The sequence below is a fragment of the Miscanthus floridulus genome, chromosome 3, assembly GCF_019320115.1.
Source record: "Miscanthus floridulus cultivar M001 chromosome 3, ASM1932011v1, whole genome shotgun sequence".
Taxonomy (NCBI): Eukaryota; Viridiplantae; Streptophyta; class Magnoliopsida; order Poales; family Poaceae; genus Miscanthus; species Miscanthus floridulus.
In genome coordinates, this window is record NC_089582.1 from 8,750,249 (window position 1) to 8,771,537 (window position 21,289).

General features: G+C 44.0%; 1 long non-coding RNA gene and 1 pseudogene across 1 annotated transcript; both read left to right on the forward strand.

The window, feature by feature from the left end:
- The first annotated feature begins 2,327 nt into the window (after window positions 1–2,327).
- Window positions 2,328–13,397, forward strand: LOC136544910 (protein NUCLEAR FUSION DEFECTIVE 4-like; annotated as a pseudogene).
- On the forward strand, window positions 5,880–6,328 carry LOC136544909 (uncharacterized). The gene is made up of 3 exons (XR_010780873.1): window positions 5,880–5,959; window positions 6,048–6,158; window positions 6,263–6,328. It is a non-coding gene; the product is annotated as an uncharacterized lncRNA (long non-coding RNA).
- Window positions 13,398–21,289: the final 7,892 nt, after the last annotated feature.

A 21,289-nucleotide genomic window follows, 5' to 3' on the forward strand; every position in this document is an offset into this window, starting at 1 on the left:
TTGGCATCGGGTATATATTCAGCTGGTTACGCGTTGTTTTCGGGGGCAGTTCGTTGATGATCACTATACTTGTGATGATTGTCGGCAGCCTCATCCCATCCGATCCATAGCTTGACGCTGACAAGGACATGACCTGACCACCCAACATATATATAAACACAAACGCACATATTTAAAGCTGTTTGATCTTGCATGATCTGTTCTTAGTAATTTTGCCTGCTAGATGTCATTCTGAAGTAGGCTGGCTTGTTCTTGAGGTTGCCATACATCTGTTGAGCATTTCCTCCATTTTGTGCCAGTTGTTAACTCTTTATGCTGTACATCATGATTTAACCTGCACTCTTTCTGTTCTGGTAAAAGGGTTAAGGTTCCAAGGGGTTATTGTTGTGCTAGAAATTTCTGCCGCTGTGTATGCTAGATATGTATCTATTAAAGGTTTCTCTTCCGCAATACACAAAACTAAACCATGATATTATTAGGACATTTGCTACTGACATCTAGCTAGGAACTATTTTTTTTTCAAAGAACTGCTTGTCGCTGTTATGGCAACATTGATTGTTTTATTGCTTGGGATGTTGCATGCCAACATTTTTAGTTACCTAAACTGCAGCTATCCACTATCTTAAAATGTCTGTTGTTCAATGAAAGTTGAATCTGTCCTTGTAACTATGAGCTAGCTGCTGCTATTGGCTCATTTTTGCTGGTGGTACCTAGTAGTTGATGGTCTGAATGATCATTTGGTGTTTAGGTCACCATTCAACAACCATGTTTTCCCTTTTTCTTCCACTAGCAACTCTATGAAAATATTTGGTGTTTAGGTCACCATTCAACAACCATGTTTCATGGGATCTGTTATACCAATATAGCTCTTCTTGTTTAAGAAGTCTAAGATTTTCACTGATAATCCAGGTTTTCCTTTGCCACTGGTCTGTAGAAAGAGAGTTTGTTTCCTCTAAATTTTCAAGAGTAATCAATTCTTCTTGAAGTTCTTTCCTAAGCTTTCTAAGTTCCCCCTGAAGATTGAACCCCCACCCTTTAAACTATTGCTTCATCAATTTAAATGACCTGTCTTTAAGAGTACTAAAATGCATAAAAGAACATTTGATTTATGTGCTTAAAAAATTCCTGCTGGTATAGTTTTGGTTAGAAAAATGTTTTCATGCTTTAAATGACCTTTTATGTGAACCTAGATAATATAAAAGTTGTAGATAATTTAAGTATCTTTGTTGTCCTAAAAATTTCATGATTTTATCCTATCTTTGCTGGTGTGTTGTACAGTTCTGAGATTTTGTATAATTCGACCATGTGGCTGCTGCTACTTGCTACTCCTAAGTGGCTGCTGCTCTTACTCTACTACTACCACTCCTTCTCTATTTTTTTGCTTATATACTGATGGTATGTAGTGGCTGCTGCTGCTGCTGCTGCTACTACTACTACTCCTATCACTACTACTACTCCTCCTCCTCCTCCTACTCCTCTTACTACTCCTACTACTCCTCCTCGTACTACTCCTACTACTCCTCTTACTACTCGCTACTCCTAAGTGGCTGCTGCTCTTACTCTACTACTACCACTCCTCTATTTTTTGCTTATATGCTGCTGGTGTGTAGTGGCTGCTGCTGCTGCTGCTACTACTACTACTACTACTACTCCTACCACTACTACTACTACTCCTCCTCCTCCTACTCCTCTTACTACTCCTACTACTCCTCCTCTTACTACTCCTACTACTCCTCTTACTACTCGCTACTCCTAAGTGGCTACTGCTCTTACTCTACTACTACCACTCTATTTTTTTGCTTATATACTGCTGGTGTGTAGTGGCTGCTGCTGTTACTACTATTACTACTACTACTACTACTACTCCTACCACTACTACTACTCCTCCTCGTCCTCCTACTACTACTCCTCTTACTACTCCTACTACTCCTCTTACTACTCGCTACTCCTAAGTGGCTGCTGCTCTTACTCTACTACTACCACTCTACTGCTACACTTACTCTACTCTACTACTTTCTACTTACTACTACTACTTGCTACTCCTAAGTGGCTACTGCTCTTACTCTACTACTACCACTCCTTCTCTGTTTTTTTTGCTTATATACTGCTGGTGTGTAGTGGCTGCTGCTGCTGCTACTACTACTACTACTACTACTACTACTACTACTACTCCTCCTCCTCCTACTCCTCTTACTCCTCCTACTCCTCCTCTTACTACTACCACTCCTTCTCTATTTTTTTTGCTTATGCTGGTGTGTAGTGGCTGTTGCTACTACTACTACTACTTAACTACTACTACTCCTACCACTACTCCTACTAGTACTCCTCCTGCTCCTACTCCTCCTCCTCCTTCTACTCCTCCTCCTCTTACTACTCCTCCCTCTACTTGCTACTCCTACTGCTGCTCTTCTTTCATTGATGCTCCTACTACTACTCCTAAGTGGCTGCTTCTCTTACTCTACTACTACCACTCTACTGCTACACTTACTCTACTCTACTACTTTCTACTTACTACTACTACTTGCTACTTCTAGCTACTAACTGTTGGCTGCTGTTGCTTTTTTTGCCAAATCTCCCAGGACTCGCCCAGGACTTGTTGTCCTGTATTTTTCCATCAGCTGCTGCACTATGTTTGTTAAGCAGCAGTTGCTTTTTTTTGCCAAATCTCCCCTCTCCTCTCATCTCCTTTGTTTTGCCAATGATGAAATTGTCCAAGTCCATACATTATATGGAATATGAGCTGATGATCAAGAACTTGTGAGGAACTTGGCATCATTAGCAGCCGCCCCTACATTACCTTCTCCTCTCTTCTCTGTTATGATGCCTTGATGCTCCAAGTTCAAGATCAGATGATGATTGACATGTTTCTGAGGCCTCTACCACTGCTACTTCTCGTTTTTTATATTGTTGTTTTATAGGACTACTTTGGTTTATATACCTTTTTGATTTCTTATACCTTCTCGCGTACCTAAAGCACACTTTCTTGCATCTTTTAGAACAAAGCGCGAAATAATGTCACAGACAACAGACCGTGCAGCTCGATGCCCCAAGCATGATGAGCAGCCAACCCTTGAGGAGCAAGCACTAGAGGGCCAGCTTACTCAGGAACAGTTCGATAACGAGGTAGAAAAAGATCTAGAAGTGATGCTTACTCAGGAGGAGTGTGACGAGGAGGAAGGCCCTGAAGGAGAGGCTGTTGAAGGCGAAGAAGAAGAGGATGATGAGTCAGAAGAGGGATATGAAAGTCCTGAGGATCCTTTCCCACCTGAAGCAAGAAGGAGGCCAACGGAGGAAGATTTGGACAAGGATTTTGACCCGAACGAGGAGGTAGGGAAGAAGCCTTAGCTTGTAAATTTTGCTAAAGCTTTGGCTATGTTACCTCTGCTAACACTTTGACCTGTCCTATATACAGGTCCCTCCTGAAACTCAGAAAAGACGACGTCGATGTCCGCGACATCTCGCTGGACAAGATGGAGTAGAGGAAAGGAGAGCAGAGGCAACAACCACAGAGACGGATCACGATGCCTCTGCTCCACAAACTCAAGACACAACCACGACTACCAAGCCTAAGAGGAAACAAGGGGATAGAAAAGGAAATCTATATCCAGATAAGGCTTGCTATGTGATAACGGAGGTTGGGCCAGCAGGGGAGATCCTTGAGCCGAAGGAATTAAGAGGACGATTCCGTAATGCGACCGGGGCCCTAGTAAGAGATAAATTGAACCCAGCAATCCCTAACTGGAAAGAGGTACCAGAGAACATAAAGAATGCACTATGGGATAGGCAGCTGAAGGTCAATTTTAGATTTCCGGAGGGTAAGCACGAATTGGTAAAAAAATGCTATCAGGATGATGGGAGAGTCATTGCGACATTGGAGGTCGGAGCTTAACACGAAGTATATCCAAAAGGGGTTAACTCCCTTCAACGAGTTCGGCAAAATAACTCCTAGTCAATGGGAGGAGCTCGTGGCTCAGAAGACTTCAGTGGAGGCATTGGAGCTCAGTGCTCGTAACACCGAGCTAGCGAAGAGGAACAAACACCACCATCATCTAGGCCCCGGTGGCTACTATGCCAAGGAAGAGCAGTTTAGAAAGATGGATGAAGAGGCCACAGCTGCTGGGAATATCGATGTGACGAAGTTGAAGGTACGCTCAAGGAACTGGATATATGCGAGGAGTACAGAACCATCCGGCAGTAATCTTAAGTTTGATAAGCCGGAGACCCAAGAGGCGGTATCAAGGATACTGAAATATGCTAAAGACAAAGAGAAGGGCTCATTCAATCCTTCCAGAGAGAGGGACGAGCTTAGCCTTGGCTTGGGAAACAAGGAGCACACAGGCCGCACCAGGGGGCTAGGGAAAAGGATGACTTGGAAGCAAGGATTCGAAGAGGACAGGCACATGTACAAGAAACATGGCCGAGACCGGGAGACTAGTCTTGAGCTCCAAGTGAAGGCTCTTGTTGCGAAGGCGCTGGAGGAGCAAGGAATGTCTACTGAGCCACGTATATTAGTGACGCCACCGGGAGAACTGGCATTAGTTGGCAGCCCTCCGAAAGTTCCTAGCAGCCAAGGTTCCACTGTAGCCACAACCTCAGTCGATCTCATACGGGAACCTACTAGTTGCACCTTGGTGTTTCTCAGCGGCCGACAGAACACTGTGATGGAGGTGGCAACGGGTGTTGCACATCCTCCCGGTGGCTTACACCACAATAATAACATACCGCCGGACTACACTAGGGTTGAGGTGCATACAGTGAAGCCCGAGTTCATGCAGTGGAGGATAGACTACGCAACTCCCGAGGGGCTGGTGTTACTCGGAGACGTTATGGGGCAGTTCATCCTCTGGCACAAACGGGACATTATATTGACTGCTTCTTCGCCGCCTCCCCCTCTCCCAAATTTGGAGCGAGTTGTTGAGGCCGGGGAGATATTTTCACCGTCTTGTGACCCCCACATTCCTGAGATGCCACATTCTTCCCCGCCTCCTATCGAGCATGTGCCTGATGAGATGCCACAACCTTCTCCAGCTCGTACCGGGCAAGTGCATCATGAGATGCCACAGTCTTCTCAACAAGCACAACCGATACATGAACAACGAGTGCCTCCTGAAGAAGGTGATGCACAAGAAGATGAGGACATGCCTGAATGGGAACTCCGAAAGATGATTCCAATCCACATAAGGCCAGTTTATATTCCGATCAAAGACGTCTCGTTGGTATCCAAGTGGTATTCCCATGATCAGTTCAAGCCTAAAAACCAAGTTAAAAAAGTCCCATCACGGGGTTCTGAGGAGGCCGTCAGTAGCAAACTTCACCAAATTGCAAAGCAGTATCCAAATGTTGATGCCATCGAATGGTCAAAGGATTGCCCGAAAAAATATGAAAGAGGCAAGCCCTTCCTACCAAACCGGGACATCCAGCGCCTACCACTTGGAATGAGAAGGTTCCATGATTGGTACTTGCGTGTTCTCCCAACGAGCATAGATATCATACAAGCATGCTTTCCCACCGGCACATTTGGAAGCCCAGCCGGGAAAATTGTCTTTGACTTCAATGACATGCACACATGCTTTCACCTGGAAGAAATGGAGATGAATCTAATTCACACGTGGTGCCTGTAAGTCCTTGTCCTCCCGATATGATATGAATGTAATCTTTGAATTTTGTTGTAACTAACCCACGCCGTGATTTGTAGAATGCAAGTGCACATTGTCAAACAAATGCCAAGTGTGAAAGCCGGGTATGTAGACCCTCAAGCTATAGCCCAAACAAATTTTAATTACCCTAAACGGTGGACACTGGATGCCAAAGAGCTAGCAGCTACAAAGACTCTTCGGGAGAAAGAGCGCATCCGTAGTGCAAAGCTAAGGGAAGAGTCCCTTAAGGTTGCGGCATACATTGCTCTGGCTTTCAAAAATCTCCAACAACACTCTACTATATGGCTACCATACAACTTCGAGTAAGTTCAACTATAACTTAAAGCTATGTTCGATATATTTTATTCGATGTAAAAGAGCTTATCTAGTTCCATGATTAAATCCATGCAGCAACCACTGGATTTGTATAGCCGTCGATGTCGGGAAGAGCATGGCATGGGTCTTTGATTCAATAGATAAGGACCCGGCGACATACAAAGACTTCATATCGATTCTCAAGACGTATACATATCGACAATCCTCATTAGCTTATATGTCTGTATACATACTTGTAACGTTCACTTATGCATACTAACAAGTTGTATTTGCTAAAATAATTCGAACAGGGCATTTAGGTTCTATGTCTCTCATCATCACGGAAGGCATGATCCAGCGAGGAAGGAAAAGCTGGCTATAAAAACACTATGTGCGATAAGTGTAACTTACTTTTTCAGTACACCGTTACATGGCTGTCAAAAGCATTACCTAATATTTTCATATGCAAAACACACAGTGCCCCAAGCAGAGGCCTGGGAGTGTACATTGTGGATACTATATATGTTTTATGATGAGTAACACCGGTGCCTACAGGAGACACCCCTTAAGGGTAAGTTTGAACCTCTTCACCCGTAGTATAAAAACTTCATAAATGATATGAAATACTAAACTGAAACTTGTTTTCTTGTAGTGGAGAGAAGAGAAAGGAATGAAAAGAGACCCATACAAGGATGACCAACTCTTAGAGCTCGTCGGCGACCTTTGCAACTTCATATTGGACCAGATTGTACACGTCAGAGGCGCCTACCATGATCTAGAGTCTGATTTAGGTACAAATCCTCAGTACCAACATCTTCGTGAGACTAAAAGGCTAGCTCTAGGACGTTGATAACAATGTGTATGAAATTTGTATATTTAATGATGGATTGTATATATATATCATTACGAATTGGACTTGTAATTGTACTTTATATAATACTATTGTGCTTGTAGTCGCGTTCGGAACGTTGGTCGCGTGGCGTTCGGCAACGTGAACGCGGTTCGGAACGTTGGTCGCGGGGCGTTCGGCAACGCGGATGCTGGATGGAATACGCAGAAACAAACAGTTCTGGTCGAATTTGAATTGTAAATTTGAATTTTTTTTGGCGGGAAAACATACTGTAGGGGCGGTTCTAGATTGAACCGCCCCTACAAATAGGTATTATAGAGGCGGCTGGCACTACAGTCGCCCCTACAAATAGATTTGTAGGGGCGGTTGGTTCTTGAGCCGCCTCTACAAATAGATTTGTAGGGGCGGTTCGTAATACCAGCCGCCCCTACAAATCTATTTGTAGGGGCGGCTCAATCATCAACCGCCCCTATAAATCGATTTGTAAGGACGGCCTGGGAACCACCCCTACAAATACATGATTTGTAGAGACGGTTTGGTAGGGGCGGCTGGCCAAACCGCCCCTATAAAGAGTTACCAGCCGCCCCTAAAAATGCTTTTTGTAGTAGTGATAGTTGCATGCAACAAGTTTGACTCGAGAGAGTGTGCTGTGTGCGTGTGATTCTACATATATATCATCACTAATAGATGACTTTTCCTACATGTATATCGTCAAAAATAGAAGAAAAATCTGTGCGTGCAGGATACAAGTAGGGCCAGTGAATCAAAACCTTTGCGCTTTGCCTTGGGAAGTTGTTTCCTCTCCGCCCCCACCAGGCGATTATTGAAGGTTAATTTCCTCGCACGGAGAGTCATCTCCGCCCCCACCAGGCGATTGTTGAAGGTTTCCGCGCGCGCGCACACACACATACATACATACATATATATATATATATATATATATATATATATATATATATATATATATATATATATATATATATATATAACTACCACTCTGCATCTGACTATAGAATAACTTATTTTGTAGCCACTTTGAGTTACGATAATTACTATGTTATATATATATATATATATATATATATATATATATATATATATATATATATATATATATATATATATATATATATATATATATATAGAACTACTACTCTGCAGCTGGCTATAGAATAACTTATTTTGTAGCCACTTTGAGTTACGATAATTACTATGTTAATTTATAAAATTATAGTAACTCCTTACTAAGTGGTTTACTATAACGTTATGATAAATATTGCCATGTGTTATAGTAACTCAACAGTCATAAATATGTATTGGCATTATCGTAAATTAGTATATAAAATTATCGTAAATTGTGGTGGCTACAGAATAACTTATTTTGTAGCTGGCTACTGAATATACTCTCCATATATATATATATATATATATATATATATATATATATATATATATATATATATATGTGTGTGTGTGTGTGTGTGGAGAGAGAGACACACACTCACCCAGGCACCCCAACTACCGGCCTAGCTTTATGGCTGCGATTAGTATTAAGCTTATGCGGAATATTATATCTCAGGATCTTTGCAGGCTAGCGAGACCAATAGTTCAGCCGGTCGTGAGATTATGTCTGTGTCAGTCCTACTCGGTACTCACCGTATGCATCACTGGCTCGCTTCAGAACCAGGCTGACCCGATCTCCTCCCTCGATATATATACAGTAGTTTTGCTGAGTGTTAGGGGCACTCGGCAAAGGCCTAAAGACACTCGACACATACTTTCCCGAGTGTAACACTCGGCATACAACACACGGCATTATTTTGTCGACAAACAGTAGTTTGCCGAGTGTTTTTTATCACGCACTCGGCAAATAGAGTGTCAATAAACACTCGGCAAAACGAAACTCTCGGCACAAAAATGATAACGGGATGGCACGGTGACGGCGATTTTGCCGAGTGCACGACGGAAAAACACTCGGTAAAGTTTCTCAAGTTTGTCGAGTGTCAAGCCTAAAACACTCGGTAAAGTTGCTAAAGTTTGCCGAGTGCAAGACCAAAACACTCGGTAAAGGTTATAAAGTTTGCCGAGTGTCAAGACCAAAGCACTCGGCAACATTTACACACTTTGTCGAGTGTCACGTCCAATACACTTGGCAAACAAGCGCGCAACGGACAGATTTTATGGTCACTTTGTCGAGTGTCCATTTGAATACACTCGGCAAAGACGAAACACTCGGCAAAAAAGGTTCCCAGAATAACAGAAATTGGTGTCTTCGCCGAGTGTTTTGGCTCGACACTCGGCAAAGCGACCAATACCCCCTTTTTTACTAATCTGTCCCGTATAACGGACCCCTTTCAATTCACAATAAACCATCACAATTCACAATAAAGCTCACAAGCATAATTATATGTCACAGACATAATTGTATTTCACAGGCATAATAAACCATCATCACAATTTACAATAAACCATCATCACAATTCACAGTAAACCATCATCACAAGTCACAACTAAGTCACAATAAGTCACAAAGGCAAATGCAATCACTGTGAAGGCCCTTGGTACCACTGCGATAAATCCGGGTCTTGAGACTGATCATTTGATGCCGCCGATTGATTCTGCACAAAAGAGAAGAGATTACATGTGTGAGACAAGATTGGTATTTATATGTAATGCACTTAATATCTAAGGTTCCTTGACATATGGAGATTGTACTTAATTCATTATTCACGTGATACTTGTTGATCATTTTTGTTACATTGCTGGTGCATGCTACTCTGTTTCTTTTCTTGATATATCACCTACCTGTTGTCTACCTGTTGCATAGTTTTTGACATTTCACATTTCATCCTCCTGGAGAGATCAACAAACCATACTCTCTAATAGCACAATATGATTGTACCCACCAAGAAATGAAATCAGTATCATTGTTGTCGAAGAAAACTGTTTTCATTGAGTTTTAGCTTCACTGTGTTCACTCTTCATGACACAGACATTCAGTTTTTGTGTCTTAATATCTATGTTGCTAAGTTCCATGTAACCAGCTACATGGATGTTTTCCTATTCGAAAACATGTCCAGCTATTGCAGGTTGCTTTTCGGAAAAAAGGTACCCATGTTACCAACTTTAGATAACGTGACCTGTCCTCTATTTTATTTTGAAATTCACATTCTTTGAATCTCTGTTGACTTCTATGTTTCCACAGGTGATTGAAGCTGCTAAACACAGACCAGACATACTTGTGCAAGTTGGATTAGAATACAGGTATATGCCACCAGTTGCTAAGCTGATAGACATCGTTAAGAGCGGTACACTAGGACAAGTCAGAATGGTGGCAATACGCGAACACCGTTTTCCTTTCCTTGTTAAGGTACTGGTAGCTGTGTTTACTTGTAATACATACAAGTTCATTTCTTATTGTTTGTAAGTGCTACAACTTGCAGTTGCTAAATTGATAGTACTGTTGGAAGTCAACCAATATGGAAGTCAACTACTAGCTTACTGCTCATAGTTTTGCTGTCATCTTTTTCATATGATTAGAAATCACTGTGCGCTTGCACAATTAACACATGATGCTCAAATAATCCCCTTTTCTAGATAAAATCAGGAATCACTTCAATTAACACATGATGCTTAAAATATGTAATGTTAATTAGTGAGTTTTTATGCAGTGCAAAAGCAAGGTAACCATCCATCTAATATATTGGCATAAAAAATAATAATAGATAGATCTAACATAATGTGTCAAGTGACTCACATGAGTAGTTGTGGGTGTCTGAGGTGGAGGGAATAACACCGGTGGCGGTGGCAAAGCTTGACCCATACTCGATGCAAAATTCTGCATGTATTGGAACATTTGGTCCATCCTCAACCAATTTTCTTCCTCTATCCTCTGCATCGTCCGCCGTTGTTCTTCCTCCATGTTCTGCCGCTCGGCCTCCATCTCCGCCATCCTCGCCTCCATCTCCTCCCGTTGCTTCATTTCTGCTTCCACACGGACCTATAACATTTCATCCCAATGTTACAATACAAAGCTAAAGTACGTAACAATCAACGAAGGATGAATAAATAAGAAATAACCTGGAGAGCCTCCATTTGGTACTGTGTAGTGGTTGGCCGAGGGCGTATCGCCGGGCTCGCGCTCGTGCTCCTTACTCGGATCTGGGAGAGAGTGGGAGTAGAGGCCGTGTCGATTGTACTGTCGCCAATCCAGTACCGGTCATGCTTCTTGCCTCCTCCTACCATCATCACGATTTCTCCATCAAGATCCTGGGTGCTCGGATCGAACTGTGGCCCATGAACCTGCCTTGCCATCGCCGTGTACTCACTGACGCGGCTGTGGATGCTGGGATCGTTGTACGCCTCGGGCGGATCCTCCGGGTTGAAGTCGTTGTTTGCCGTCGCCTTGCCCTTTTTGGATAGAACCCATGCCTTGAACTGGGAGCAAGGCTGGCCATCATGTGACGACGACTACGGCAAAAATGTAAAATGATTAGAAATTACGTAGAATTGAGTGTAGAAATTATGCATTTATTGTGAAGTTGAGAACTTACATGCCACTGCCGAGGTAGCGTGCGCTAGACGTGGTGCAGGATGACCGTTTTATTAATTTCGTAATCTACAAAACTGGTATTGGTGGGTCAAACTACTAACAACATGATGTGCTCACATGCATGCACGACACGTAATCTCCTTCCGTACCGTTATGCACTTGCTATAAGTACCATAGGAGATGATAAACCTTCAAGCAGCTCTCTCTGTCTCCACCTCCTTATTATCCCAAGGCAAGCCTATCCCACACAACAAATACCAATCTTGGAGGTGGCTGCAATGGAGGCGTCCAGCTGCGGCCACGCCACCGCGGCTATCCTTGGCGGCGTGCGGTTCGCGGTGCGTGTCCTCTGCGGCCGGTGGTTCATGCTCTTCGCTTCTACCATGATCATGTCCATGAGTGGCGGGTCCTACATCTTCGACGCCTACTCCAAGGCGCTCAAGGCGTCGTTAGAGTATGATCAGGACACTCTCAACACTATCATCTTCTCGAAGAACATCGGCATAAGCTTAGGCATCGTGTCGGGCCTCATCAACGAGGTAACCCCTCCGTGGGTCGTGCTGCTGGCCGGCGCTGCCATGAACCTGGCGGGGTACCTCATGGTCCACCACGCCATATCCATCCCCGGCGCAGCTCGGCCGCCGGTGTGGCTCATGTGCTTCTACATATTCTTTGGCGCCATCTCTCAGACGTTCGCCAGCACGGGAGCCCTCGTCACCAGCGTCAAGAACTTCCCCAACGACCGCGGCATCGTGCTCGGCATGCTCTTGGGCTATGCCGGGTTCAGTGGCGCCATTGTTCACGCAGCTCTACCGTGCCTTCGGTGGTGGCGAAGATGGCGCCACTCTTTTGCTAATCTTGGCATGGCTCCCCACTGTCGTCTCGCTGCTCTTTAGCTTCACCGTTCGTGTCATCCCACGAAGTAGCAGCACCGCGGCGACGGCGATGGGGCTCGGCCGGGAACGCAAGGGCGTGTTGGGTTTCCTTGGTGTCTCTGTCCTCATTGGCATCTACCTCCTCGTTCTGAATGTCGTCGAGGTGAAGGTATACCGACTCCCGACGCATGTCTACCACATCACGAACACCTTACTCCTTTTCATCCTCGTCGTTGGACCACTCATCATCGTCGTGAAGCAGGAGTACCACCATACCTATACACTTCAGCCTCCGCCCCCGCCGACGACTCCATCCTCTTCTGCACCGTCGTCTTCCTTGCAGCAAGATGTGTCAATTCGTCCCCCAGCTATGGGGGAGCAAGAGATCAACTACTCGGTTTTGCAGGCTCTTTGCAGTAAACACATGCTACTGCTCTTCGTCACCACCGCCTGTGGCATCGGCGGCATTATGACGGTGGTCGACAGCATGAGCCAGATTGGGCAGTCACTAGGGCACTCACAACGCACCATCTCAATGTTGGTGTCCCTCGTGAGCCTGTCCAACTACGCAGGGCGTGTGCTGGCTGGCTTGGGCTCTGACTATGTGGTGGAGTGTTACAAGCTGCCACGCCCACTGGCGCTCACCGTAACGCTCCTCCTCGCCTTCTTCGGCCACCTCCTCATCGCCATGGGTTTGCGCGATGCTCTCTACGCCGCATCGCTCATCATGGGCTTCTGCCTTGGCTCTATCTGGACGGTGTTGTTCGCCGTAGTGTCGGAGGTGTTTGGGCTCAAACACTTCTCCACACTCTACAATTTGTCCACGCTGGCAAGCCCCGTCGGATCCTACGTGCTGAGCGTGCAGGTGGCATGGTCGTATGTATGACCATGAGGCACAACGGCAAGGCCATCTCCGGCAAGATCTCGCCTGCGTTGGGGTTCAGTGCTTCAGAGCATCGTTCGATGATCAGTCGCCGGCGTGACGTTGCTCGGCATGGTGGTGTCCCTAGTGATGACGTGGAGGACGAAGGGCATTTTACTATGCTAGGTTCAGTGCTGGTGTTGTCGCAATCACAGCCGTCACGGCAGATAAAAACATCAAGCAAGAAGGGGCGTTGGCCGATCAAAACAAAACAATAGCTACGAATCAAAGTCTGAGTATTTGCTAGATAGTACTATATGTATCTATAACATAGTGTCAAGAAGGGTCAGCATTACATGAGGTTGCATTGCATTCTGACGAGGTTATATACCCTATGTATTATCATTACTTCAGTGTGGTTAATTGGTTCGTTTTATTTGTGCCATGATACATTATATTGAAGAACCAAATACTCTTGTTGGGGTAATTTTAATTTTAGTGATTATGTGACAACAGTACTTTCAGCCATGGCTTATCAGCCAAGCGAACATGACATTGGTTTGGCAGTGCTTATTATATGAGTTTTGACTTTGTGATTTCAGGTATACGCGTGGGCTGAAGACGACACGATATGGAAAACACTAGATTATTTGAACAAAGTAGTATTAGTCAAATTACTATATCAACATCAACAGATAACACCAACATTAATAACAAAACATCAACATGCCACGATATGGAATATCTCGGTGGATTCGGAGAATCAAATGAAGATAATTAAGTACAGTTGGGTTTTATTTCTCCGATTCTGTTCGTTCCTTGCTTCGTGTAAACAAATGATACAGCACTACTATAATAACGCATGCTTGGGTGACATGCATGTGACGAATTTTCGAAACGTATATTCATATATTAAGGAATAATATGTCTGCACTACTACTGCATCTATGCTAATTCTAATCTAACTACTAATTCGTAACAGTGCGTGTGCGTTATTACAAAATCATATATATCACGCACAACGCGAGACTGGACTGTACTTCATGGAATATAAATACAGAGAGAAAGATCCCAACGAACCATGCAAACCAATTCGTTCGATTTGACTTGATCACGTTCTCCAATCTCTACCGTAAATCCACTTTCAGGCACCAGCAGCTTCATTGGAGAATCAAGTCACGGCTGCATGCACAGAATTTTCTTTAGGACGTCCGACGTCGTAGTGTGGACCTTTCCGTTGTACACGTACAGACACACAATCCAGCACGCACTCACACACGTACACATACCACGCACGCATGCGACACACACACACTCTCTGAGGAAAGGCATTTTCGGGGTCATTCAATCTTCGGTTTGTTGTCTATGTTTAGCTGTTATGTTTTTCCTCATGCTAAAATTCACTACAATTAGCATGAGGAAAAACATGACAGCTAAACATAGATAACAAATCTGAACTTTTTAAAATTTTACGACAAATTAAAACTTGGTCGTTTGATTTTCTGCAAAAACCTTCTAGAGAATTTTTCTAAAGCTTGCACTAAAACCTCACCATTTGTATTTTTGAGTCTCATGTGTTTTCTAGAATTTATTTGTGTCACTGGCACCAAAAATATTTCCCTTCATTTCTTTAAATCCCTTTTGTTAAATTCTCAATCCCTTTGCCTAAAAGAATAATCATTTTCCTACAATTAGCCCAGCCCATATTCTTCTCCTTCTTTCAACCCACGGGCAGCCCATCTCCCTCCTCCCATTTTCTTATCCGCGTGGGCTTACTCTCTCCCTCTCCCTCTCCCTCTCCCTTCCGGCCCAGCCACGCCCTTCTCCTACTCATTCCCCCCCCTCCCCGTGCCTAGGCCGTACCGCCGCCTCTCTCGGCCCAGCAGCAGCAACCCACACTGCCTCCATTTCCTACCTTCACTGATGATTGGGCCCACTGTCACCCTCTCAACTCTTCCCCTGTCCTCTTCTTTGCGGCCGCCGACGTCCGTAACCAACACCGGAGAAGAAGCATCACGTGTGCGCCAGCTGCCCATCACCGATGTGTCCCATCAAGCCTGCTGCTCCCTCTCATCAAGCCGATGCGAATCAAGCTATTCGTTTGTGAGTGTATTTGTAGAGGAAGCAAATTCAATATTAATAATTATGTCAGTTTAGTTTCCTTACCACTGTCTCTATGGTTCTGTAACCGGCAATATGGGTTCTCCCGTAGCTGCGTTATGCATCATGTTCTTTCGGCACTCCTTCTTAATGAAATATACGTGAAGTCAAGTCGTCGAAAAAATATTAATAATTAAATGATCTTTAAATTATTATACAATCATACCGAGGTAACACGATAATTAAAAACTAAAAAGGACAAATTCAATTGCTCGGCAAATGGAGCAAATGGTAAAAAGTAAAAATGTAAAAAGATAAATTTAATTAATTAGATGCCCTTAACCATCTATGAACTTCACATTTATAGAGTGAGGAGATGTTGAGTACAAGTTGAAACACCAACAAAATCGTTGTGTCAAAATTACAACTTTAACAACAAAATCTTTGTGTTAGAATTACAACTTTAACAAGATGTTAAAAAATGGGCCTAGCTGGTTTTCAATTCACATGTGAGAACTTTCTTATGGTCATAACTCATGTTCAGACACTCAAGGTTTCTTAGAGGATCGGCGGTTGCAGATAGACCTTATCCGGCAGCATTTGACTCAAGCTAAGCACCGGATGATTAAGTCTGCCAATCAACATCATTCTGAATGACAATTTGCTATGGGTGACTGGGTGTATGTTAAGGTGTGGCCCTATGTCCGCTTGTCTTTGGCCCCACGTGCCAACCAGAAACTCGCCTTCAAGTTCTTTGGACCATACATAGTGGTTGCCAAGATTGGTTCAGTGGCTTATTGCTGGAAGCTGCCTGCTTCTTCCTCGATGCATCCAGTGTTTCACGTGTCTCAGTTGAAGAAAGCCATCAGTCATTCCTAGCCGGTGTCTTAGGTATTGCCTAATGATTCTTTCAAATGGAGTTTGCCTGAGCAGATCGTCCAACAGCGCTCGGTCGGCCACGGTGATTCCTTCAAGTTTCAAGTTCTTGTGAAGTTGTCCAACATGCCTGATTCTTTGGCTACATGGGAAGACTTGGTGCCGCTGAAGCAACGCTTTCCAAGAGCCACTATTTGGGGTCAAACAACTTTTCAAGGAGAGGGGGATGTCAGCACCCCTGATCTGGAAGGGAATCTAAAGGGGATGCCAGTGCTGGAGCATGGCCCAAGGCCCAGAAGGCAGAACCCAAAGGTGTATGGGTCGAACTAGGTCCACAGCTCCCAAGTGGTAGCGTGTGAGTAACATGCCTACCTATGTGTGGAGTAGTTAGGCCTGGGAGCCATGTAATCCAAATTATCGAAGAACAGAACACAAACTAAATCCCAACCTGCATTCATCGATCTTCCTCTATTCTGCCCTCATTCATCTCTGCTCCGCTCCCAATCTTCCTTCTCCTCTGCTAGATTGCTAATAGAGGGCCACCATCGTGGACATGTGCGGCCTATGATCACTGGCGTAGCTAGGTTTTAGTGCAAGGGAAAAATCTAGGATGGCGGTGGTCCTCATTTTGTTAGACTTTGTGCTTTTGATTTGATCAAAACTATTGTGGTAATGCTCCACCCCGAGCGTCCGTCCCGCTCCAGGACGATGGACGCCACGTGGCCTCACGTGGTCCATGTATTTTTTCCACCACACAAATATCTACTCCCGTTAGGTGGCCAGATTTATCCTCTTCGGTTCCATTTCCTCTTTCTCCTCCGTCTTTCCATTCAAAGCAACAGGGAGAGGAAGTGTTGACACCGTTTTTTGCACGTGTCAAAATGATCAGAGTGGGCTAATCGGCAGGAGGAAAGTTACTGTATACGCTGACAGCCGATGAAAATCAGCTTATAAAGATGGTTGCCGATGAATGGTGGTGATCGATGGAAAGGTTGATTTAGACTCGGGCGTTGCCGATAAGGTTGGAGATGTTATTGTCGATGCCGATGAAGGAAGGCTTGAAGACTACTGCCGATGAAACAGGAAGTATGCCGATGGAAAGGAGGTCGGTGAGATTTCCATCGTAATTGAGGCGGACAGGGAAATAGTTAGGAGTTGATTTCCTTTTCTATATTTATTAGAATATGATTCATGTAAGAGTCACGTGTTTCCTTAGATATGGACTTGGTGTCCTAGTTGTATTTGGTTATGTCTCTTTAGATCAGGGTATAAATATAGATTGAGGGGCAATGTAATAATATATATCAATCAATATCAAAACCAATTTTTACTCCTATTTGCATCTACTTACTTTTCGGTGACTTCGTCAATTTGCATATTTTTCCTTTTTACGAGTTCTCATTGATTCGGCGAGTTGCATAGCTTCAGTGCGACCTTCGGCGATTCTCGAGTTCCGCGTGAGTACCTCTTGGCCGTGACTTCTGGGCGTATCGCTGTTGTCAGGACCAAAGTGCTCGTATCTTCATCCTTGTCGATTAACAGGTCAAATTGACTGGCACGCTTTGGATATCGATTCGGGTATTAGCCCTTTGTGTTTGCAGATCCACTTTTGCATCAACACATCTTTTGGCACGCCTGGTGGGACCAATCAATCCGATCAATATGTTCAATTTCGAGATCAATTCAGAGAACATTATCGCGGTATCAGAAGAAGATCTTAAGGAAGAGCAGAGGCAGGCTATGGAAAAGGCTGTAGAAGAATACAGGCAACTTTGTCTGAAATCGTTTAGCCTGAACAAGAGTGGACAAGTCATCCAGAAGCAAGATTTGTCGTTGCCTCGGCAGGTTACCTTTGACTCCAATCCTGGTAAACTTCAAGAGATGGTTAATTCTGCAGTAAATCATGCTTTGATTAATCATTCCAATGTGCTGTCAAATACTGTTCATAATGCTGTGATTCGAACTCTCAAGAAGGACAAGCGTCACCACATTACGTTGGGCCTGCCTATCACCAACCAGAGCCAGCATCTGTCAATACTCCATCGGCTCCCTCGGCCGTTGTGGGTACAGAAGTTACTTCCCCTCCAGTATCGGCAGGCTTACCTAATATTCAATCTACACCGATACGATCAGATCCGGTACTACTAGGAGGACGAGTTCAGCTTAATATAGATCTATCGCATCAGCTATGTCAGGCCCTGTGTCTCAGAATAGCCAGATTCCTGCTAATTGGTGGGGATATGGTATGCCTCCGGAGTCATCTACTTTCAATCCTGGATTACCTCAAGTGTTTGATGCAGTAGGAAAAGCTCCTATACCATCGGCTGTTTCGCCGATGGCTCAAGTGCCTCAATATGCCACAGCAACTACTGTGCAACCAACTCCAGGAGGTTTCCAGATGCCTTTGGTTCAAACACCCAATTCAAATCCATCGGCAAGCTTACTGCCGATGCAGCAGAAAGCCCCTACTATGAGTCAAACTGGGGTTCAGTTCATGCCTCAAGCTGGTTATAATTATCCAACAATATCAGCAAATTACCAGCCATCGGTAAGTTTTGTACCGATGAGTTCTAATAATGGTTGGTCAGGACAGTTACCTGTTCAACATACAGTTCAGCAAAATCAGCAGGTTGCAGGGATTCAACAAGGTCATATACAAGCTGGTTTCCAGAATCAAGCATCGGTAGCTCAGCCGATGAATCCTTTCCAGCAGGTTAATGGACCACAAGTAACAGCAAATATGCCAATTACTGGAGATCGTGGGCCACAAAGATATGTGGAGGGATATCAGCAGGTACCTCCTATAGAAATTCAGCCAGTTCGTCAGCAGGAGGCTGATGCTTTTTGGGCCGATAATATAGCAAAATTATGAAAGATCAGTTTGGGATAAAGCCCAAGGTCAATACTTATTCTTATCGGACTCCATACCCTCCTGCATATGATTTAATTCCTCTCCTAAATCGGTACAAGGTACCAGATTTTACTAAATTCTCTGGGCAAGATGATACATCAACAATGGAACACGTCAATCGCTTCATTATTCAATGTGGAGTGGCATCTAGCAGAGATGAATTAAGAGTTCGATTATTTTCATCATCTTTGTCTGGATCGGCATTTACATGGTTCATTTCATTACCACCAAATTCTATTATTACTTGGGCTGATCTAGAAAAATAATTTCATAAGTATTTCTTTGCTGGAATCCATGAAAAGAAGCTTACCGATTTAGTAAAATTGAGACAGCGTAATGATGAATCGGTAGAAAGCTTTGTGCAAAGGCTATGAGATGTAAAAAATAAGTGCTACAGCCTGGTGCTGGATGATCGGCAGCTTGCCGATCTGGCTTTCCAAGGGTTATTGCCACATCTTAAAGACAGATATGCTTCTCAGGAGTTTGAAAGCCTCAGTCATCTTGTGCAAAGGATCTCTGATCAAGATACTAGGGTTTTTGAACCTAAAAAGAATTGGAGTAAAAAAGTATCATTTATTGAAGAAGTAGGAGATTCTGATTCTGATGAAGAACCAGTTATCGGCTTAGCTGAGTGGGTTAAGAATAAAAAGCTGATATCTTGTCCCTTTGGTCAGAAAGAGCCAGAAAAGTTTACCTTTGATATCACCAAGGCCGACAAGATATTTGATCTTCTGCTTCAAGAGGGCCTAAATTAAGCTGTCACCTAATCATGTGATCCCATCGGCAGAAGAGTTGAAGAAGATTCTTGTACTGCAAATGGCACAATGCAACTTCACACAGTACAAATGAGTGCAAGGTGTTTCAGGCAACAGTTACAATCGGCTATTGAATCTAGGAGAATTAAGTTTGGTACTTCTAAGGCCCAGAAGCCGAATGAAAATTGATCAACACCCTTTTCCAGCAAATATGTTGGAGGCCAAAGGGAAGACCAAGGTATTGACGTCAGAGGCTACTGAGAAAAACGCATCAGTAGATCCCCAACATCGGATAACTACCGATGATGCAAAAAGTAAGGGTTTGCTGGGAGGAAAGCAGTAAGTAGTCCAAAAATCCTCCTCGACCTGGCATTGTGATTACCCATCGAAGGCAGCAGGAGGGTTGGCGTCAGCGTAATGACCGATATCGACAACAAGCAAGAAGAGAGACGTCGGAAGAATGGTATCGGCATAAAGATCATTGGAGGTGCCCGTTTTTCATCCATTGCTGGGAAGAAGGTATTAAATTGCCAACTGTTGAAAAATTGCCCTAGTGCAATGGTTATTATGGGGTCAATCGGTCAGAAAGGAGGTTTCAACCTGGCAATCAGGGTTTATTTATCAATGAGCCGATCAGAGGCAGAGCATCAGTGCATGATCGGCTGGGGGGCAGACTTAGTGTACATGAGAGGCTTGGTAAACGCGCTGGATATTTTCCAAGGAATCAAGAGGAGCTTGAGGAAATGGCGAACGCAAGAGTTCTCGATGAAGAAATATTCTACAGGGACCCTAATATATGCCGTGTAGAATCAACTAGGACCTGTTATCAGCCTGGTTTGGAAAACCAAGTTTCCTCGATGGTGCCCGAAGGGTCTGACAAAGACACAGAGAAGGAGGATGCAACGTGAGCATCAAGAGGATTTATACCGAGAGGAAAATTCCTCCAATGAGAGGTCTGGTCATCAGCAGTGGCAGGTAAAACACAAAAATAAGGGTCCATCGGCAGATATTAATATGGTATTCATGTTGCCGATGGAGTTTTTGGCACTATCTGATAATGAGGAAGAAGTTCTTCTCTCTGATCAAGTAGCTCAGTTGACACTAGATCCAATGATGGCTGTTTTTGAGAAACCTACCGATGACGAGAGACAGCATCTTAAGGCTTTGTTTGTGAAAGGCAGAGTTGATGGGCAGCCTGTATCTAAGATACTTATCGATGGAGGGGCTGCGATTAATATTATGCCTTATGTGATGTATCGGAAACTTGGTAAGGGAGATCAAGACTTGACCAAAACCGATATGATGCTGAAGGATTTTGAAGGCAATGTGTCACCGGCTAAAGGGGCAGTATGCGTTGAATTGACTATCGGTAGCAAAACCTTGCCGACGACGTTCTTTGTTATTAACGGCAAGGGTGCATATAATCTGCTTCTAGGGAGGGATTGGATTCATGCTAATTGTTGTGTTCCTTCTACAATGCATCAATGCCTCGTACAGTGGATTGGGGATAAGATTGAGTTTGTCCCTGGTGATTCTTCTTATATTCATCGCATCGGC